The sequence below is a fragment of the Octopus sinensis genome, linkage group LG3, assembly GCF_006345805.1.
Source record: "Octopus sinensis linkage group LG3, ASM634580v1, whole genome shotgun sequence".
Classification (NCBI taxonomy): Eukaryota; Metazoa; Mollusca; class Cephalopoda; order Octopoda; family Octopodidae; genus Octopus; species Octopus sinensis.
This window is the reverse complement of record NC_042999.1, coordinates 94,641,625-94,666,883: the sequence shown is the minus strand read 5'-3', so window position 1 is coordinate 94,666,883 and position 25,259 is coordinate 94,641,625. Positions and strand designations below refer to the sequence as shown.

Sequence of the window (25,259 nt, the reverse complement as noted above, 5' to 3'; positions counted from 1 at the left end):
GCCGCAGATTGTGTAAGTATGCGGACTAGTAGCCAGTGCAAGCGTTATATCTCTCCTTTGCGTTGCACACCTCAGCCTGTTAAATTTGAAATAAAGTCATACAATTTTGACACGACAATTTCCTTCTGTTGCCTCCAAGAAAGCTTGCTCAAAGCTGTTGTGAGTTATATTGATTGTTGAAAGGTTACTCTTCAGCATGTCCTTATATGTGAGCGTTGATCGACCAACATTCTTCTGCCCACTATCAAGTTGGCTATACATGAGGACTTTAGGTATTCTTTCGTCTCTTATTCTGACGACATGACCTCAGGCCAGCGCAACTGCGACCGCATACCTAAGGAAGCTTTCGATTCCAGCAATTTTACACTTGCTAAATAGGTCGACATTAAACATTAGACATTATATATATATATATATATATATTATATATATATATATCTATATATATATATATCTATATATATATATATCTATATATATATATATCTATATATATATATATATATGTATGTATATATGCATGTATATCTATCTATCTCTCTCTCTCTGTATATATATATATATATATATATATATATATATATATATATATATATATATATATATATATATATATATATATATATATATATATATTATATATATATTTGTACATGCAGTCATACATGTATATACATACATATTTATAGATAGATAGATAGATAGATAGATAGATAGATAGATAGATAGATAGAGGGAGGGAGGGAGAGATGGATGGATGGATGGATGGATGGATGATAGATAAGTTTCTTTATTTGCCACACAGGGCCAAACACAGAAGCGACAAAATACAATGTAGAGTTTTTCTTTTTGAAAATAGAAAAAAAGAAGAAAAATAAAATTCCGATCAAAAGGGATTGTGAAAAAAATAAAAACGATCAAAAGGGATCGTGTGTCACAGAAGATATTAAAAATGTAAAAAGAAAGATTAGGTTTATTGGAATTGTACTGTTGGTGGTGATAGTGTTGTTTCTGTTCTTGGTAGCGCTTGTGGTGGTGTTGTTTGGTTGGGCTGGCTTGTTGGTTGCTGATGTTCCTTCATTTTTTTTGTAGAGCTGTCTAATTAGTTGTGTATATGGCGGTGTGGGTAGCAGTGCTGGATTTGCTCGTTTTTCTTGGTTTTCTTGTGGTTGTTGTTCGTGATTTTATTGTTGTCGTTGTTGTTGTTTCTGTACTAGTGGGTAATAGATTTTCAGGCGTGCTTTGCTACCACAAACGTAGCAACGTGACTCTGCCTTCGACGGCCACATGCAAACTCGAATTGTCTGGCAGTTTGATTTGATGTGGAATTTTTTCGAAATTCATCGGATCAATTTGATCAAGGATTTCAACTTGACAAATCTAATTTTATTGGTCCAGGACAGCGATATTCAAGATATGGATTTCGTCCTTGATATCGTAACAAATGACAGACACAAACCATTTTATTTCTATCTCAGGGGGCTCATTTTCTATTTTTATTTTTGTGACCCTACGACCAAGGTATGTAGGGATTATCACTAAATTTTCACATTCAAAGGACTTTGTGGAGTGGTCATTGGCTCTCTTTTCACTGTCGAATCTAACTTCGATCGTAGCAAATCCGTTTCCGCTCGTGATGTAGTATTTAAAGGCTCATATGGGCCTTAAACATTTTCTACTTTTTCTTGAGTGGCCGTTTCATATAGCTTTGTTTTTAAGTTGAGATAGATAGATAATTAGATAGATAACATATAGATAAAGAGATAGATAGATAGATAGATAGATAGATAGATAGATAGATAGATAGATAGAGTGTAACGGCCACATCTTAATTTCGAGCAAAGGTAGGTGGCTGTTTCCGCAGGTATTCATAGAGCTTAGCACCCATGTTGACACACACATAAATTACTCATAGAGTATTTTACCTTTATCGTCTATGGCAAGCCACACTATGCTATACATAATAGAAATGTGAAAATCAAGTTTTGATTGCGCCTGACGCATATGAAACAGAAGAAAGTGTCAAACCAATCCCACAATGATATCATGCATCGAGAATCAGTTAGGAGGAAATATGATAATGTGCTAAACGTGTTCTGTCTACATATTATGCAAACTGTTATATATATTCACGTAAAATTTCTCATACTATCAGACAATTGTCCTCTTGTAATATAAGGCCGTCCTAAATTATTTGGGGTAAAATAAGAATAATAGACTCTAACAGACATACGTGAGAAATTTGTTGGAGCGGCTAGACAGGTAACCCGGCCGCCTTTTATCGAACTAATAGCATTAACTGCAAATTTCAACGTTATTTCAATTGGATTTGAACTCAAAGCATAAAGCTCCGGAACGACTACTACAAGTTCTCCTGTCCGAGATTCTAGGAAATGTACTGATTTAGTATTAAGGAAAAATATACTGACAATGAAAATGCAGTTAAAAATTCAATGTTCAATTCAAAACAGTATTAAGAAGAACAAACATCAACAAGAATATTTGGTAACTGTTGAGAAAACTGTTTAAAGTATTTTATTCTAGATAAATTCCTTTTATTATATATGCACATAAATAAGAACAGAAACTTCAACGAACTCGAGAAATATATATAGATATTTGGAGCCTAAATAACAGATCAATATCACTTTAGTTGAGGAGAAGAGACATATTCTCACCGAGTTTTATTTTCTTATATGTCGTACATAAACATTTCTATGACTTGACAGAAACGGTAAATCGCCGCCGAACGATATTGCTTAAATCATTTTCACTTGTCACGCAACATTCAGCATTTGAAATCCACAAAATGACTTTTTTCTTCTTTAGATTTATTACTTCATTGACGATAAAATAATAATTACTGTTGTACTGTGATCAATTTGATAGCGAGCCTTCTCAATCCATTACAGAATTAGGGCCGACAGCATATAGGAAGCAATTATGTATTTTACACGCCCCATAAACACACACATACACACACACACACACACACTTATATATACCAGATTATTGATTCATTGCCGGGTCTGTGAAGTTTCTCGTTCATGGACAACCTATGTATTGTTTTAAAATGTCTGGATTGTAAACTGACATTAGCGAACTTTTCCTTGGACTCGCAAAGACTCCGTCACCAGCACACAACCAGCAAAAAAGCATAATTATAAATGCAGTTCCAACTATTAATTCGTACTAGTATGGTTGCATGAGTTATATGCTGATTAGATAAAATGTAAACTACAGGTTCGATGACACTGCGCGGTGTATCGAGGAAATGGCTATTTCTGTGGTTTCGGTTTCACCAATAACCAGGGAGTTAAATTTTATTGTCAGAAACTATGTGGAATTCATTTAGAAACAAACACTCACGCATACAACAGACAACACACACATATACACGTACAGATATAGACACTTAAAACTTCAAGCACACACACACATACACACACAGAACACACACAGATATATATATATAGATATTCATACATATATGCGTACAGATATATATATATATATATATATTATATATATATATATATATATATATGTGTGTGTGTGTGTGTGTGTGGTGTGTGTGTGTGAGTATGTATGTGTGCGTGTGCATGGCATTTAATTTACACATTATAAGGATACTAGATACTAATAGTTTCTTGCTTTCCAGACACGAGTCAAGGCAACCTTTTATAACACGCCTTGTATCTCCAAGATAAAAATATGTCGGTACCTTGTATCTTCATACGGTGTGAGTAAATTAAATTGCATTTATCTCTCACTATCTGGAATACTTTTTTGCTGAACGTAACTTAACGACATCGCAAACTAAATATATATATATAATATATATTATATATATATATATATAATATTATATATATATATATAAGAGAGAGAGAGAGAGAGAGAGAGAGAGAGAAAGCAAGGTGAGAGTATAAGTGTTTATATGTATATATATACACACATATATATGTAAATATATGTACGTATATATATATATATATATATTCATATATATTCGCATATATGTATACATATATTGTCTATATATATATACATACATACATATATACATACATATATATATACACACATATATATGTAAATATATGTACGTATATATATATATATATACATATATGCATATACATATATATATATATACATATATGCATATACATATATATATATATATATGTATATATATATATATAGATATAGATATATGCATATATACATCTATACATTCATACATATGTACAATGTTAAATAGATATATATGTGTTTGTATTCACATATGTATATATTTCCCTGTGTGCACTTATGGTTGTTGAGTCTCAGTGTGTATATATTAGAGTGAAATAAGTACTGATATGATTACAGAAACCAGGCAAATGTTTCTACAGCATAGGCGTAGTGACATCACTAAAACCAGTGAAAAATTAAAATGATAAATATACATTACATAATACAACACAGAGAAAGTATGTAAGTCATAGACAGATTAAGAGAGAAACAGGCGAGAAAGACAGAATGCGGTATATACACTCGGCGAAACGAAGTAAATTGTAGTATAGGAAAGTAAAATGTAAACAAAAGAATGAACGATAACATTTGTCAATAAAAAACAGATGTGAGATGGGAATGATGCATCAGATGACTAAAAACAATTTGTAACATAAATGTCTAGTTCAGTTTGATCATCTGTTGCGGAAGAAACCGAAACGTATAGAATATATTTCATGAGAAAGATGACTGATATGTTTTACGATCTGATATCTGAAGTAAATGGTCAAAAGACAAAAAGTAAAATAAGCTGATTGGGAAACATAATTGACGAATACTCCTTTCCAAAAATATATATTATCATTAGCGGTTTGAAGTTCAATTTCAGATAGAAGCTGTCATTGAACTGCTGCCGTTCATATTTGCTTTTATTAATGCAATACCTTCCTTCTTTCGACATAGAAATTGTACGTTATTTAACATAACATACTGATATGGAAGTTTGTATTTAACTACTTGGATAAGAAATGCTTTCAATACCTCAACATGCATTATTTTACAGCTCTTCAATTATCTTCATGTTTTGGTCAGAAAATTGCAGTAAGGCATGCGTAAGATGCAGAAAGAAATATTTACCTTATCCTTTATTGATGGTCATTTGGAAAAAAAGAAAAAGAAACGCGTTAGCAGGCAAAGAAACAACAAAAACAAAAGAAAAAATTATCCTAAAACAAGAGTAAATTCATTGGTATGAAACAGACTTCAATATAATGAGAAAATTCTTAGAAACAAATATATTATAAATAATTGTAATCGGCTGGTACAAGTGAGAGCGTGTCGTCCTGCATACACTTAAACACACAAATAGGCATACATGCATATCTATCTATCTATCTATCTATCTATCTATCTATCTATCTATCTATCTATCTATCTATCTATCTATCTATCTATCTATCTATCTATCTATCTATCTATCTATCTATAGATGTATTTGTGTGCGAGTGTGTGTATATATAATAATTTAATGTACTAACATATTATGTAATCGATTGTTTTATCAATCAATCTAATAGGTGCTGCAGGATCCATTCGTCACAATTCATGACCTCAAAAGGGCCTGCATTCTCGTATCCAGGTCTTTCTCTTCATTTACAGATTCTAAATTTCTGCTCAGGGGCATGTGAGTGAGAAAAGAATTTATAAACTATGGGGCCTAGAAACAAGAAGTAGAAAGAGAGCTCTGGTCGTGAATAGTGATGAGTGGACTTTGTTAGTCCTAGCATAATGATTCACTATACAACTAAGCAATTTGCTAGTTAACTGATTAAATGCTTTACTCGTTGACTAATGATAATTAGAAAGATAAAATAGAACCAGTGCATATATTTATTGCAATAATGACCATCCCTAGATGCTGCAAAAGTCTCTTTTAACACACGACTTTACATATAGACAAGAAGAAACAAGAATCATGTCAACGAAATACAAACACGATGTATATATGTATTTCACACACACACATACATATATGTATATATGACTGTATAAAAGTATTTATGCATATCTTTTTTAAAAAAAATTATTTGTAATCTAATTCAAAAGCGATTGGTGCAAATTTCTTTTTAAAAATTTTCAAAACATTCCTTTCAGTTGATGAAAAATATTACAACAGATCTATTCAGATAAAATCGCACGTAGATGAAAAAAATACATCTGAGAAAAATAGCAAAACTGTCTAAGAATGTATGTAGGTATATAGATATGACTAGTAGATACATACATACATATATATACATATATATATATATATATTATATATAATATATATATATATATATATATATACTTTATGATATATACTTATATATAGGTATACATATATATGTATATAAGCATACACACACAAACATATATAGATATAAATATATATATTATATTCATATATACTCACATATACATACGCATATATATAAGTATATATACTTATATATATGTATACATTATATACATACACACATACACAATGCATACATAACCGTATATATATATATATATATATATATATATATAAAATATTATTTGAGACAAAACCACTATTTTGCAAAACAAACAAGGAAAGACTTAATCAATACATAAAATTTAATAAATAGTGGTTTTGTCTCAAATATATATTTTTAATATTTTACTATAAAATTGGATTATCCTAAATCTGATTTTTTTCCTGAAATTTGGATATATCCCTAATATTTATATTTATATAATATATATATATATAATATATATATATATATATATATATATAATGTATGTATGTATGTATGTGTGTGTGTGTGTGTGCGTGCGTGTGTCTGTGGTGGGGGTTCATGTATCAGGTGGTACATTCGCATAATCATACTTTAGGAGAAAATAACGTCCTTCTCTGATGTTGATAGTAGCAATTCCTGACTGAATACATAGACTTCTTACAAAACCAACAGCATAGATCTAGTTATAAAAAGTATAGGAAGATGAGAGTGAATACATATATACCTATACATACACCCATCACTCACACACATGCAATCACTCATGCACACATGTATAATGCTCATGCATATCTTCTAAATATAGAGGTTATATATGAGCTACTTGAAGATACATATTCAGAGAATATAGTATACTGACGTATAAATAAAGTGTATGTTGTACGAACACAAAACTTTAATAAGCTTGAGAATAACTCAAATACCTATTAAATGATAATTCACATTCATTGAATGGAGTAATTCTAGTTGATTCAATAAAGTCTGCTCTATACTATACTCTGTCTAACTATCTGTCTGTCTATCTATCTATCTATCTATCTATCTATCTATCTATCTATCTATCTATCTATCTATCTATCTATCTATCTATCTATCTAACAAATGGTGGTTTGCCCTCAAGAGAGCAGTAAAAGCAGAAGCGATTAGGTACAGCAAAGCACTAGCCATAGATAGAAATAGAGTAGAGGGTGAGCTAGTTAAGAAGCTAGAAGAGGCAATTAGAAGCGGCATCGCATCCGACGTTTTGGCGGCGAGGTTGGCCCTCGACCAACACTTCAACGCCAAACACGAAGGATGTGCTGTCAGAGCTAGGATGCGTGCTCTAAGGAACGAAGGTGTTGGAGCCGCGAGAGAGGCCCGGGTGGCAGAGGCGCAACAGGGCAACAAAGCCACCATTCGGTCACTGGTAGATGAACAGGGGCGCGAATTGCTCGAGCCAAGTAAAATGTGTGAGGCCTTTCAGCAGCATTTTGCCCGACTGTTCGGAACGAGTGGAGGGCAAGAACGTAGGGTGGACTTCAGTGCCTACCTACATAGCCTACCACGACTCTCGACAAGAAAGGCAGGGTGCTGCGAAGGTGCCATCACGGCGGCGGGCGAGTGCGGGAAGCGATGGCAGAATGCTCGAGGGACAAATCACCGGGTTTGGATGGTCTACCCTACGAGCTTTACAATTGTATGCCAGACTTGTTTGGAGATCTCTTGGCGGCGGTGTACTGCAACTGGCAGCAAAACGGGAGCATTCCTGGTTTTGTGAGCCGAGGAGCCGTAACACTGCTGAAGAAAGATCTAAACAAGGGAAATGTAATAGATAACTTTAGGCCCATCACTCTGCTTAATGCAGACTTGAAAATTTTGGCCAAGGTGCTAGCCAAGAGGTTGGCGCTTGTCATCGAGAAACTGGTCGACAAGGCGCAACATGCGCCGTGCCAGGCCGGACCATCCATGACACCTCCATCTGATGCGCTACATCATAGACAGGTTATTAACGAACCTGGCATGGGTGGGGCCTGATCAACTTGGATCAATCAAAAGCCTTTGATAGGGTAGACCATCGATACTTGGAGGCAGTCCTGAGAGCGGCTGGTTTCGGTCCCGTCTTCCGCGGCTGGATAGCTGCCTTGTACAGAGGCATCCGTTCGGTAATTCGCGTAAATGGACATCTATCGAGACCTTTCGACATTGCACGTTCGGTCCGTCAGGGATGCCCCCTCTCGGCGCTTCTATACGTATTGACTCTTGAGCCACTACTGCGGAAGCTGCGACTCTAAGGGGCATCCCGCGAGAATTGGGATGCGGGACGAGCGTGTCTGCATACGCGGACGACGTCACCGTCATAGTGTCTAGCCACGAGCACATCGAGCTGGTCGGCGAGACACTGAAAAACTACGAAGCGGTGACAGGAGCGAAAATCAACCGGGAAAAGTCAGTGGGCTTGCGACTAGGCACCTGGAGAAGCAAGCCCATGCCGTCCACCAGCGCCTCCGTCGTGGGACGCTGGACCGACGCCCGGTTGAGTTGCTCGGGGTCTGGTTTGGTCCGGACCTCCAATGGAGAAGAACTGGAACGAGATAACGAGTAGGGTGGTCACTCTCGCCCGGCAATGGGCCGAGAGGAAACTGTCCCTAAAAGGTCGAGCGGAGGTGGCGAACACGTACATCGCGTCCGTCATCTACTACCGCCTGACCGTCGTACCTTGTCCCGACCCTACCATCACCAAACTACAACGCATTCCTCTTTCGCTTCTTGTGGAAAGGATGCGTCCCGATGGTCAGGCGATCCATTTGCTGTCAACACCCGTTAAAAGGAGGGCTGGGCATGCCGTGGTTGATGATGCGCAGACACGCGCTGAGACTGCGACATCTCTGGCTCTATGTAGACGACGGTGAACAGGTGTGGTCGCCGTTTGTGAGGCACGCTTTCCCGCAGCTCGTCTCCATGACCGAACTGCAGTCGTGGATCAAAAAGAGGCCGAGGAGGGCGAATGGCACCGCGAGTGTCGCGTTGCTCTCAAGCAACTCTGCCGTCCTGGGTCGACCTTAAGTGACTTCAACACAACCAAAGCATTCTATAGGGGTTTAGTGGAGGGGAGGTACGACGACGAGCTCGGGGCGAACCTGGACGTCGACGAGGAGTACCTGACCCGCCTGTTCGGGACGACTTTCGGGCCAGGGCCCATGGACAACTTCCAGAGATCCCTGGCCTGGCAGTGCTACCGAGAAGCGCTACCCGTTCGGGATAAGCTCTACAGACACGGCTCGAGAAACACGGGGCCGACCTGCCCGAGATGCGGTCAGAGCGACGAAACCGTTCTGCACGCACTCGTTCAGTGTCCAACAATTTCCGACCTGTGGGCTTATGTCGAACAACTGCTGTCACGTGTGGGACGAGTCGGTTTATCAGCTGAGTCTATCGTCAATATTGTCACGCCTCCTTCCTTCAAACGGGAAGGGAGAGCTATTTTCATCATCCTTGTGGCTATGGCGAAAGAATGTATCTGGTGGACGCGTCTGAAAGGATTGGAGACAAACACTTTCCTCTCTGGTCAATCTCTCATCAACTTCTTCAAGTACCACTTGAAAAGGAAAGTGAGAGTAGAGAGGCAAGTTTTGTCTAGCGAATGTTTTAAAAAAAGATGGGTGAATGTAGCAAGAATGGCACGTATGAATGACGAAGCCACCTTGAGCATAGTCCTATGAACCCAGAAATCGAAAACAGAGAGTTGCTTATTTGCAAAAAAAAAAAAAAAAAAAAGAAATATAAAATGTGACTTCATTGACCGAGGTTACCGTGGTCTTTTCCGCAGGCTTTTCTTTCCACGGGTAAACCTCACCTGTCCTCCCCTTTACACTTCATATTGACATTTCTGTGATAACGATCCCTATTGATCATTTTCCCCCCCCCCCCCCCTTTTTTTTTTTAACCCCCCCCCTTATTTTTGTCCTCTTTCTCTCCTTTTACGATCCCTTTTGATCGAACCTCCCCCTTCCTTTTTTTTTTTTTTTTTTTTTTTTTTAATACCTTCAAAAGAAAAGCTCTACCTTGTAATTTGTTCTATCTGTGTGCAGCCCTGTGTGGCTAATAAAGAAACATATCTATCTATCTATCTATATATCTATCCCTCCCTCCTGCACTCACCTTTCCTTCTTATCTCGATCCATCCATCCATCCATCCATCCATCCATCCGTCCTTCCGTCCGTACATCCGTCCGTTAGTCTGTCAGTATGTCCGTCTTTGTCTCTGTCTATCAATCTATATGTATACATATGCATATTTATACGCATGTGTTTACACATTGATACATACTTATATGTGTGTGTGTATTTACATATAAATATGTGTGTGTACATAAATAAGTTCGTCTGTGTACGTGAGTAATTTGAAAGAAATATATTTGTTTCTGTTTATATTAGAAGCACAATTTTGGCGTTTCTCATATGCCTTGCATAATGAAATCTTTATTTCATTATCTAAAAAAAGACTGGAGAAATATACAATTACAGCATATGCAATTTTCCTATTCCACATAACATATGCATTTTGAATATCCCATATCGATAATTTCCTGCTGAAAAGTAATGCATGAATGTGTATGTATGCATATATATATATATATATATATATATATATATATATATATATATATATATATGTGTATGTATGCATATATATATATATATATAGATATATATATATAATATATATATATATAATATACATATATATATAGGTAGGTAGATAGATAGATAGATAGAGAGAGAGAGAGAGAGAGAGAGAGAGAGGAGAGAGAGAGAGAGAGAGATAGCTGTTATATATTTCTGATATTTGTACGTGTGTTTGCATGTATGTATATATTTATCTATCTATCTATTTCTCTAAATCCACAAGTTTTTTTTTTATTCTCTCCCCCATTTTATTATTTTTTTTCTCTCATGTTCCTTTCTGTTGAAGGGCGTAGGCTCGAAACGTAAATGAGTTTCACACTTTTCCGAGCGTCAAACTAATACACCTGCTTCATAGACTTGTCTTCATCTTTTGTTTTTTTTTCTGTAAATTTCAACTATATATACACACACACACACACACATATATATATATATATATATATACATACATAACGTGTTAAGATTGCGCATTATTATGAATAATGACTAACGATGTTCGTGCTGTAAAGAGACTGATACGTTTACACTCATACACACACACCGAAACACATGCATATATAGTAAATTCTTACTAAAAATACTTTGACAGAGCCATCGATATTTTAGGTACACACACTCACTCACACTCACACTTGTATGTATTAATAGGAGATGGATTTCGTATTAGACCTTTATTGGGTACAACATACGGTTCGACCCATCAGTCTGGCTCTCTTCAGGTAGATTGATAAGGATGACTCACCACAGAATTTTAGTGGCAGCTGTGTTGTTGCTATATGCTCATGAAGTTAAAAGCAACAGCAACTCAGCCGACACTCAAAATTTGTAACCAGACATCTTTATCGTGGTACATGATGGGTTGAAACATGTATCTAATAAAGTTAATATGAAATCTATCTCCTATTAAGTCACCCTAACTGCCTACGGAAATGTACCACAACTGCGGATGACAACAGGTAGCCTAAATTGTGCCGGTGCTCTATTCCACATTTAAACACACTAATCGACTTATACTTATTTGTCCAATTACGTTATTATTATTATTATTGAGTGAGAGAGCAGTTCATGCCATCAGAGTGACACTGGGGTAAAATATACGAAGCCCAATATACCCATCATGACTACCCGTCTGATAAGAGTACACCAGGCACACGCATCACAACCATATGTGCGCGATATGGTGATCTCATATCAAGATAAACAGCACATGACCTTGCAGGTGGGGCCCAGTTAGAATTTTCTTCAGGTTGAGTAGCCCATCCTGCTCAAACGGTCCCTGAATAAGGGTTGTTTAAGGATGTTGAAAGAACCACCCATGTTTTCAGAGGTGAATTATTCAAACACCAAAGAATCCCTCTCAACACATGGCTATGATGCTCCCCCACTACTTCTGCTCGTGATCAGAGATGCACATATCGTCAGCCACTAAGGGACATGCTCAACTGGTTAAGGTCAAACAACTGACAAGCAAATCTGTGGTATTGAGCAGAATATTTGCTGTAGCCCATCTTTTATACCAAGACAAAACAATGTACGTGATAACACTTCCAATCAGTTAAGATCAAAAGCCATGAGAGCCACTGCCTGGTACTGCATCAGGGCATTTTATTATTATTATTATTATTATTATTATTATTATTATTATTATTATTATTATTATTATTATTATTATTATTATTATTATTATTATTATTATTACATATGCGTGCGTGTGTGTGTGTGTGTGTGTAAAATGTGGCGTTCACGTTTCCCACGTACGATTTATCTCTTCTAGAAAAACCTCTGAGAAATTGCTCGGCTGAGTACGAAATCGATAGCATTTTCTGAAAGAGATATACATATTCTGATTGAGCTATATTATTTATAATATATATCGTATAATATAGATAAAATTTTCGATCAACGTATAAATATTTGCCTGTGTAACAATAAAACCTCTCTTGAACCCGTGCACACGTGGGTGGAATGTAACATCTTATAGGATAGCATAGTTCTCAGGAAAACTTAGTTCTCTCTGTGCTGTTGTCTGTTTCAGTAATATAATTCATTAATTGCTTAATCTCAGTCGATTTCTCTTTTCCCCCACTCATTACGGTATAAACCGGTGAAATCTAAATTCCTACGCTTTTCCTTTCTCTCTATGTCTCTCTCTATGTATGTATGTATGTATGTATGTATGTATGTATGTATGTATGTATGTATGTATGTATGTATGTATGATGTATGTATGTATCTATCTATCTATTGATCTATGTGCACATGGAAGTATATCTGCAGAAAGATTATAGATATATATTTAGCATACACATTTAGATCGTTCTCAGTATCTTATATATAGGTATTTTCACTCAAAGATCTATGCGATTTATACGGGCTTTCGTCTCCTCTCCCCTCTTTATCTATGCATACGTATATCCACTCCTATATCAATACAAATTTACATAATCCCTCTCTCATTCTCTCTATCTCTTTATATCTCTCCCTTTCTCTATCTCTTACTGAGTGTATACAGGAAGAGAAAATCGTCAATCACGCTAAAGATGTCACGAAACTGGAGAATTTTAGAAATGAAATTGTTTTGGAGAGGCTGGAAAATATCAGATGAGGTGAGCCTAAGTAATTTAATAACAACACCAAAGAGCTGCTGTTTAAGAAGCCATCAACCTATTACTAAAGTTGCTTGCATGATGTTGATATAAGTAAACCTAATCCGGCACGCGTACACAGTAGTGAGGGAGTCAATGCTGAGAAATAAGTACTAATAATTATACGGGTACAAATGTATTAAATAACAACCACTATAAATCTGATATAATTGAATATGATGGGCCTACACTTGTCCAGTTAAACTGCATTCACCCCGTTACTGTTAGTAATAATAGTAAGGTTAACAATAATAGTAATGTTATTATATCATCCAGTTCAATTAATTTTAATGCTACACCTAACTTATATGATAATAACGATCCTAAACATGGTAACCCCTGGCATGTGCAACAATCGTAACAAAGATATATTAATAATTCCTGTTTAACTAGGAATGTAGATTATATATTTGCTGGAATAACTGATGCAAATAACCGATATTCACCAACTTGGAAATTCAAGTCCAGATTTTGTAATTATTTTACATCATTCAAAAATCACAATAAAGCTGGTGTTACATCATTGACAAAAAAAAATGTGGCAATTAAATTATAGTAATTCTCAATTCGGAATTGCCTGGAGTATAGTTAGAAGGAAATCATCACATTCAGACAGCAGGTACGACCGTACACTGTGCTAAACTGAATTATACGAGATCTTAAAATATCCAGGTGCCCCGTGTAATAAGACACGCAATTTAAAATGAAATGCTTGCATAAAATTAGATATTTGTTTATTTTAAACTTGTTGAGTAATGTCTGTTAATACCACGTATTCTGCCTCTCTTCAACATAAATTTCCTTGAAACTCAAGCTCTTATATTGTTTCTATTGTCGTTGTAATTCTTATAGATATAATTACCCACAATGTTACCATCTTCTTATTCTTTCTGATTGTTTCTCATTTGTATTTGTCACGCGTCTTAATTTTATACTTACAGCGCATATTCTGATTTTTATATTAACTTTTCATTTATCTACGTACTATACGTCTATTATTTATATTTTTTGTTATATATTTATAATTATCTATTAGATAAATATAAATATAAAAAGAATAGAAACGTGATGGTCCCGATGCACAGCACAAGCGGAAATCAAAGCGGTCCTCCTTCTTTGAATCAATATGTAGGGTAACCATTAGGAGCATATTTTTTACAATCATTTGGTTTGATGTTGATAATTCTGATTCATTTCATGATGAACGAGGTTCATTTCATGTTGATTCGGAAAACATTTGTTCTTAAAACTAACAGAATGATTGCTTGATTACATGCTTCATTTTAATAAAGTAACAATTTGTTGAAAATTCACATTTTTTATTATTAATTTGTATTTTATTCAGCATCCTTATGTGAGAGAGCAAAAAGGTGTAGATACTGAAAATCAGCAATCCCCAAATACGTAACATTATCTCCATGAATAAAAATAAAAAAACAATTCCTAAATGCAGACCATTGTTATATGTTACAATTTGATACTTTTAACTTATCCATCTAATTATGTATTTAACATACATGAGGGTGCGTATATAGATTTAGCATATAAGCTATACATTTAGTGTCTATATGTAGGTATATGTATGTGAACGTGCGTATATATATATGCATATGTATATGTGCGTGTCATTGTGTATGTATTGTATTTATTTGTATCTCTCTCTCTCTCTCTCTCTCTCTATATATATATATATATATATATATATGTACTAAGAGTTGTATAAGTATGTTTCCTTTACTCCATAGGTTTCATTACCTAATACTCGATTGTAGTCATCATACTACTTATCATTGTTATTGTCTTACTTGGTGTTGTTTTTGTTGTTGCTATTACAACATTTTACAAATGCCTGATTGTGTTATATACGCCTTCCTTTAAAATCTGTGTATGCGCATATTTTTGTGTGTACGTGTATATATTACATGTGTATGTGCTTTGACGTATGCCTGTAGGTGTGTATATATATATATATAAATATATGTGTGTGTGGGGTGTTTTAAATAAATGTGTATATGGGTATACACACACACACACACACACACACACACATATATATATATATATATAGGCGCAGGAGTGGCTGTGTGGTAATTAGCTTGTTTACCAACCACATGGTTCCGGGTTCAGTCCCACTGCATGGCACCTTGGGCAAGTGTCTTCTACTATAGCCTCGGGCCGACCAAAGCCTTGTGAGTGGATTTGGTAGACGGAAACTGAAAGAAGCCCGTCGTATATATGTATATATATAGGCGTGTGTGTGTCTGTGTTTGCCCCCCTAGCATTGCTTGACAACCGATGATGGTGTGTTTATGTCCCTGTTACCTAGCGGTTCGGCAAAAGAGACCGATAGAATAAGTACTGGGCTTACAAAAGAATAAGTCCCGGGGTCGAGTTGCTCGATTAAAGGCGGTGCTCCAGCATGGCCGCAGTCAAATGACTGAAACAAGTAAAAGAGAAAAAGAGAAAGAGAGATATAGGCATATATACATACATACACACATATACACACATACACACACACACACATATATATGTATATATGTATATGCATATATGGGTACAGGACGTCACAAAACGTAAACAAGATGAATTACGAAAACAACACGAGGTCTTTGAGTCTCACTGGACAGCTACCGCCCGCCTCAAGTTAGGCAGACCCAAGACAGTAAGGTGTTGTCCCGCCATGGCTTGCTTTCCTCATTGGGTGCATGGGGATTAGGAGAACATACGAGAAGCAGGTCGTCAACTGCCGCACCAGATAAAAACAGAAAAACTATCAAAAAGAGACTAGCTCTAAAACAGCAGTCATCAACGAGGAGCTCAAGAGACTGAACGTCAATATCACTGCTCTGCAGGAAACACGGTTAGCCCATTCAAGCACATTGAGGGAAAGGGACTACATATTCCTCTGGAAAGGGAAGATGCCTGATGAACCCAGAGAACAAGGAGTAGGCTTTGTAATAAAGAACAGCTTGCTGAGGATGGTAGAGCAAGGCATCGGCGGCTCCGAGCGGCTCCTAACTCTCCGCCTCAGCACTACCGAAGGAGCCGTCACCCTCCTCAGTGTGTATGCTCCGACAATGTCTGCCACTCCGGATGCTAAGGACGATTTCTATGAGAACCTTGTATCCACTATCAAGAGCTTCCCCATTAGAAACCAATTTGTTCTCGTGGGCGACATCGATGCAAGAGTAGGTGCTGACAACGACTCGGGGCCCTCTTGCCTAGGTCGATTCGGAGTGGGGAAATCAAACGAGAACGGACAGCGATTGCTCGAGCTCTTTACATTTCACGACCTGTGCATCACCAACTCCTTCTTCAAGACCAAGCCCCAACACAAAGTGTCTTGGAGACATCCATGCTAAAAGCATTAGTACCAGCTGGATTTGGCCCTGGTCAGGCGTGCCACCATCAAGTGTGTTCTTCATACGCGATCGTATCACAGCTCAGACTGCGACACAGACCACTTCTTTGTGTGCTATAAGATCAGGCTACAACCCCAAAAGTTCCACTGTGCAAAGAAACCGGGGACCCCACACATCGATGTCAACAAGATGGGAAGGCAGCCATACGCATTCGCGCGCCTCGCATCAAGAGTATGGACAAACCCAAAGTTGACAGTGAAAACAAAGATGGCAGTAAACAATGCCTGTGTCCTCAGCACCTTGTTGTATGTTGTATGTATGTATGTGTGTATGTATACGCGTATCTGTGTCTTCTTTTCTTGATGCGGTGTATTAATTGTAAGCAAGTTTCACTGTCATAAGAATCATATTCTTGGTTTGAAATCACTTGAAAAATATGGAGAAATATAGATTTCCTTGGACATAAGTGAGAGTTTGCGATAGGAATGGTATCCGGCTATACAAACGGTGCTTCCATGAATGCCGTCTGAGTAATGCAACTAGAGTAAAGTAGATCTTAAAAGTATGATTATATAAATATATGTACATGAGTGTGTATATATGTATGTATGTATGTATGTATGTATGTATGTATGATGTATGTATGTATGTATGTATGTATGTATGCATGTATGTACCTATTTATCTATCTGTCTATGTATCTATCTATCTTTATTTCTACTTACCTACCTACGTAGCTACCTTCCTACATATTTATCTATCTATCTATCTATCTATCTATCTATCTATCTATCTATCTATCTATCTATCTATCTATCTATATTGGAATGTATGTGCTTATACATACCATCACAAAGTTTCTCTTGGAATCTATCTTCTAAGTATTGGTTTCTCTGTCAAATTAGATAGTTCCTCTTTTCAAATCGTTCCTATATTTTCTTTTTTTTTTGAACGACTTTTTTTTACGAGACTTGCGTAACATAGTGTAAATAAATACTGTCATTCTAAGTTGACGTTGATAGTATGTACACGCACACATACACGCGCACAGATATATGTAAACGCATATATATATATATATATACATGCATATATGTATACATACATGTATCCACACACACACAAACACACACACAAACACACACATGCGTTTATGTCTATATACATATATATGCATATATATAATTATATATGTCTACTTACATATGTGTTTCTGTGGTTGTGAGTGTGTGAATTTGTGTATCTATGTTTACATGTATAAGTGCACTAGGAAACGCTCCTTCAATAATGAACAAAAACACGTTTCCACGGTTTGGAAACGTGAAACCTATGGACACTTTTATCGATCATTGTTTCAAGGAAGTAAATCGAAACTAAAGCCTGTTTCAGTCATACTGAGCAGTTATTGACTTAAATACAAAGAGTCATGTTTGGACTGGTGGACAGGAATCTGGCGTTTAGAAAGACAAACTGAAGTGACTTAAGAAGAGGAGAATATGATAATAAACAACATAGAATAAATAGGATAAACTACTTTAGTTCTCTCTAAATACAGTAGAGCTTCAATAATCTTCGGCCGTGAGACAAATTCCACTAGCTTGCCATCTGTTTGCTGACAATAATAGATTATTCCGATCATACTAGCTGTGATAGATTCCATAAATAAATAGAGTAGTCGTGCATAGGAAAAAACAAATTAGGATAGTTACTTTACTTTTATTGTGGGTCTGGCTGTAAAGAAAGCGATTTTATTCTATGAATCGTTTATATCGGACATTCAGTGGTAGATGATATTGATTATTTGTAAGTAGCTGCACAACCATTTTGTGTAGAAATATCAACAGACCCACTTCTGTCGACCCTGTGATATTACAAGTCCTTATTTGTCACCTACACAGAAGAAAACGAGGAAAATGTGTAAAACTACTGCCTCAGAATATACTCAGAGTATACGAAAAAAAAAAAAGAGAAATAGAACCAAGTTAGGCGAGTGGATAGAGTAGCGCACAATCACTTATCATTTCTGTTTGAAAAATGTCCGTTGGTGTACTGTAATATCTGGTGGCATTGTACTTCAGTTGAAAGCAGTCGCGTTCATATAGCAAATTAGGAAAATCTTTCTGTTCTAAATAGCACTACTGCTATACAAATTATAGGCAAATCATTAGCTTGCAGCGTGGAATTAAAAATTAATGGGTCCTAATGAAGGTGTAGTCTTCAGTGATGTCTTGACAACTAAAGAAATTACAATTCAGCAGTTTCTTCAAGTCTGCATAATTTTTGGAAAATCTGTAGGTTATAGATATACTCAGCATGCTGCCATTTATAATTTGCTTTAAAGGGAAATATGACCATAGATGAAAAAAATCAATGAAAATAATGAGAAAAATATAAATGTGAATAATAAAATAGGTTTTACCAAAGAAATTGGTTTCGAATGAAGAAACGGGTAGCCAGATTTCCCAAAGAAAGATGATTTGACAATTCTGAATAACAAAATGCATAAATAAAATAAAATAAAATAAAACAAAATAAAATAATGAACACGACATATAATTAGTAGGAAGAGAGAGACATAAAGTCTGTGGTTGGGCTTAGCTGCTGAAATTTCACGGACTGCTAATTTTCAGGATGGCAGCTTTTTTCAAGAACACTCATATGGTAAAAGCACACACACACATACACACACACACACACACACACACACACAACACACACACACACACACACACACACACACACACACACACACACACTAACATACGTGCACACACATTCCCTTTATACGAATAATCATAAGCACATTAGCACGCACGTCGTTCATAGATGCATATGTATTAGCAAGTACATTCATAAAAAAACTCACACATACCCACACCAGCACGCGCACACAGAGTACACACGCACACATATATGAGCTACACATATGTACATACACATACGCGTCAGCGAACGCACACAGACTACACATGCACTGGCATCGCACATACATATATACATACACATACGCACACACGCACATACACATCATACATATACACATAAACAGAGATACAATATTACACAAAGCACTAATTTCGAGGTAGTGATATAATAATAGAAGATTAATAACCAGTTAATTAATCAAAATGTATTATAATCATATTCGATTTTTACTTACTTTTACTTTGACTTATTTCAGTCATTTGACTGCAGCCATGCCGGAGCACCGTCTTTAGTCGAGCAAATCGATCCCAGAACTTATTCTTTGTAAGCCTAGTACTTATTCTATCGGTCTCTTTTGCCGAACCGCTAAGTTAAGGGGACGTAAACACACCAGCATCGGTTGTCAAGCGATGTTGGGAAGACAAACAGAGACACACAAACACACACACACACACACACACACACACACACACATATATATATATATATACATATATACGACGGGCTTCTTTCACTTTCCGTCTACCAAATCCACTCACAAGGCTTTGGTCGGCCCGACGCTATAGATACTTGCCCAAGGTGCCATGCAGTGGGACTGAACCCGGAACTATGTGGTTGGTAAGCAAGCTACTTACCACACAGCCACTCCTGCGCCCTGTTTCAATGCCTAGAACTTATTACAAACAAAATATATTTCTGGAGACGGTATCCACACATTAATAATAAGATGGGCCACTGCATTAACGTGTGTACGAGTTGAGATACTTTCACTATATTTACGACTACGAAAGTTGTAAATGGAAACAGTTAGTTGAATGTATACGGATAACTAAACAAATAAGTAGTGACTGAATAAATAAGATAAAGTAAAATAAGATGAAATTAAGTAGGAGGAATAAAATCTAAGATCAATCTAAAAGGCCACATTTAGAACAAACTAGTAGTACCATTCAAGCACTAGATTATATGCTTGAGGGCAAACAAAAGTAAAGGTACAAAGAGGATTAACGGGACAGAATGCACTTTGTATAACTGATTCATTTGAAATATTTATAGCTCAACAGATGATATATTAAAGATTAAAGGTATTCGACAAGGCAAAACACATTCATATCAATATTCCCCAAAGGTAATGCTAAACTGCTGCTCGAATTATTTCAGTTGAACTGGGATTAGATAAACTAATGAGAGTAAACTATAGTAGAAAATAATAGAAATCTGGATGAAATGAAGATAGACGTTATAGTCGCTACACATACATACATACATACATACATACATACATACATACATGGAGTTATGAATTGAATAATGATCTATTTAACTACTACTACAAAACCCCACTGTTGGCTATATGAATCGATTGAAATCATATTGGGACGATCTGTATCCAGAATTAAATAATTTTACTATGACGCAACTACGCCAACAAACAACATTTCTAGAACATAGAAAGAAGGTTAGTAACTGTAACTTTATTTAAAAAATCGAAAATAAGCCTTCTTCCCCACTCTATAAACAAAAAACGAATGATATAATGGATGATATAAGACCACGACGTGGTTTCGCAGCTAGCGACATTCCAACAGATTCCATAGTGCCTGCCAGCCAAAGTCTATTACTGGCTCAAGTAACTGACCACTGTCCCCCTACTACGACTATGGTAAATAGCAGGCGCCACCGCTACGATTATTGTAGTAGTAGTAGTAGTAGTAGTAGTATAGTAGTAGTAGTAGTAGTAGTAGCAGTAGCAGCAGCAGCAGCAGTAGTAGTAGTAGTAGTAGTAGTAGTAGTAGTAGTAGTAGTAGTAGTAGTATATGCCGGTGAAATGTGCCCTTACTGAAATTTTCCGAGAAAAAATAACTTTGGCTTTGAAGGACTCTCACCAGGAGAGGAAATTCTCTATCAAAGTAACCCCCCCTCACCAGATACAGTATTAAAGGCTGTTAACGAAATCGGTAATGGGTATTTACAACAGTGTGATGAACCCACCTACTGGCAGATTAACGCCTGTCTATATGCGCTGGCTACTACTATAAAACATTAAATGAATGATATTCAAATGTAAGCATTTGTGAACCGAAGTAACAAAGGAAGTACCATCATGAGTTTTGAGAGAGAAAAAAAGGATCTATTCAATTTGACGACCAGATTTTTTAATCATTATTATTTTTTAACTAAACACTTTGAAACTTCGGATACTGGTAGAATGTATCACATAGAACAGTGCTTACTATTAATGTTTTTGACAAAATCTTGTATTTTAGAAGTTATTTTATGTTAAACTTGTCATATTTGAGTAATTTTAACCAATCAATGACGTGTGTTCAGCTAGAATACAAGCCCAAAGAAGTCGCGCGATTCTACTGTAACGTATCATCACATGAATGATCATCAAAGCAGTTTATCATGAACCAATAGCCAGATTGCTACCTCCCACTTTGAAGAGTATGCGTTTGCAATCGAGGAACAGGAAATATCAACCAAGTCCCTGATGCACGAAATTTCGCTTCAACCTGTACAAGTCTTTATTTTCCGTAAAAAAATCTTATTTACTTTCTGCCCGTCGCAGTAAGAAATATAATTGCCTTTAACCAGTTATTTTCATTGTTTACTATCTTCTGCACACGTGTGTTTCTGTATACGAATATAACCATGCCTAGAAGGAAAGTATCAAATTTGTCTATATCTCAAGATCATCCAAAAGAATGTCTCTGTCCAGGGTAAGAGCGGCAGCTGCAGAAATGGAAGCACACAAAGAAACGAACAGACTGTACACTACAAAAGTCAGAGCTGACAAGGAATAGGATCTCCACTGCAGAACGAAGAACAGTTGCAACAGCTCAGAGAAGCAATTTCTATGAAGTACCTTTCAATTATAATCCAGCATTTCATTATGTAGATGACACTAGAGTTTCCAACGGTGCAATGGCAACTGAGTGCATACATTGTAAAGCAAAGAAGTGGCCTGGATAGACACCTGCACTGTGCTGCTGTGGGGGAAAGGTTGAACTCCCTTCAATGCTCCATCCTCCATTCCAGAGCCATTGAAGAAGCTATTGTCATCAACTGACCAAGATTCCAAGCACTTCCAAAACAAAATTAGGCAATATAATGCTGCACTACAGATGATATCATTTGGAGCCGCAAGAGATTTAACTGAGCCGGGATTCATGTAAACTTTCAAGATCCAAGGTCAGATTTATCATCGGATTAGCTCTCTACTACCTCTGTCAAATGAATCACTAAAATTGACCTTTCATTGTTTATAATCTGTACCTGTTTTTGTGTTACGAAATAAGCTACACAAAACGTGTTTTTGAATTACGTATATTTACTTTATATACATATATGAGTTGAAATTTTTCTTTTAACATTACACTTAAAGTCAATGTTCACTGCTAGCATGGGTTGGAGAGTTATTGATGTAGAAATCCAGCAGTTGAGACCTGCGTAATCTAGACGGCATTTTAAAATTTCATTATTCTCTTAAACCCGGGCAACGCCGGGTACTTCTGCTAGTTGATTATAAAGCGATATTTTAGGTGTATACGAAAATGTTAAATATAAATATCTACGCTATGTATATATGCATACACAATTTTATACATACATACATACATACATACATACATACATACATACATACATACATACATACATACATACATAGGCAGTTCCTCTATCCAGATTGCAAGTTCAGGGTTATAACTGTAATTATTGGAGAACTGGGATATGTAACACACTGCCTAAATACCAATCTTGAGAAATTACGCTTCACAAAACCGGAAAGGAGAGAGCTAGTTCGAAGACTACAGATCCAGTCCATCACAGGAACTATAAAAGTCAGCAAAAACTTTCCAGATTGTTATCATTTAAGTATATATGACTATGTCTAGATATGCAAATATATAAACATAAAAAAATATGCATAAAACACTTTCATCATTTAAGTATATATGAGCAGGCCTGAGAAGACATACATGAAACAAAACACATAAATTTGCACATTTACATACATAGATACTTACATAATACGCACACACATACATACATACGTACACACATACATGCATACATGCATACATACATACATGCATACAAACATACATGCATACAAAAATATCTTGTTGATGTTGGAATTCCTATGAAGGAGGCTTGGATCTAGGTTACCAGATATTCATATAACCACTCTGTTGCTTTTCTTGGACATTTTCCCTTCTCCCATGACCTTTACTCCCCCTTTCAGACGAAGAACGATTCTCGAAACGTCACCCCAACCCTTTGTTTATCCATGTCTTACTGAGCGCCAGCCTGATACATTCCAGCTGTGAGTCCTTTTTTTCTTTTGTTCTCTTGTTTTTATTATTAATTTTCCATTTACCGATATGTACATATGTGTGTGTGTGAGTGTGTATATATATATATATATATATATATATATATGCAAATACATACACAGATACATACATATACATATATATATATATATATATATATATATATATATATATATATATATATATATATATATATATATATATATATATATATATATATATATATATATATATACATATACATATACACATACATACATGTATAGTTGTGGTAAAACACTACGGTTTCGATTTATGATAAAAAAAAAAAAAAAAAATTTGTAAGTGAAACTGTTTTCAAATTTAGAATGATTTCATTGTGTTATTATTGATAAATTCTGGCATGGTAAAAATGCACTGTTAAATAGGTCGGTGAATTTATATCTTAGGAAGAGATAAACATACACAGCTGTTACTGTTGTAATAAAACAGCGTTGGAAGATTTGATGGGGATGCTGAGATATTGATAATATCGGTGCTTCCGCTTCCCACCAGGGTCAATATAATAGGAATTCTGGGTCGATATTACTGACTAACCGCCTCCACTCAATAATTGATAGCTTTGTGCTTAAATTCTTCTTCTTCATCATCATCATCATCATCATCATCATCATCATCATCATCATCATCATCATCTTCTTCTTCTTCTTCTTCTTCTTCTTCTTCTTCTTCTTCTTCTTCTTCTTCTTCTTCATCAGTAGTTGTAGTAGCAGTGAGGTAGCACCAGCAGTAGCAGCAACAGCATCGTTGTCATCGTCCTCATCGTCCTCATCAGCAGCAGTTGCAGTAATAGTAGTAGTAGTAGTAGTAGTAATGCAGCGAGCTGGCCGAATGGTTAGCGCGCCGGGCATAGTGCTTAGCGGCATTTCGTCCGCCTTTACGTTGTCAGTTCGAATGCCGCCCGGGTCGACTTTGCCTTTCATCCTTTCGCGGCCAATAAAATAAGTACCAGTTGGACACTGGAGGCGATGT

General features: G+C 36.1%; 1 long non-coding RNA gene across 1 annotated transcript in view; it reads right to left on the bottom strand.

The window, feature by feature from the left end:
- Window positions 1–25,259, bottom strand: part of LOC118762513 — a 963,298-nt gene that overhangs the window by 305,632 nt on the left and 632,407 nt on the right. Inside the window, exon 3 of the long non-coding RNA XR_004998269.1 lies at window positions 5,137–5,142. This is a non-coding gene — a long non-coding RNA (uncharacterized LOC118762513). The remainder of the gene's footprint in view (window positions 1–5,136; window positions 5,143–25,259) is intronic.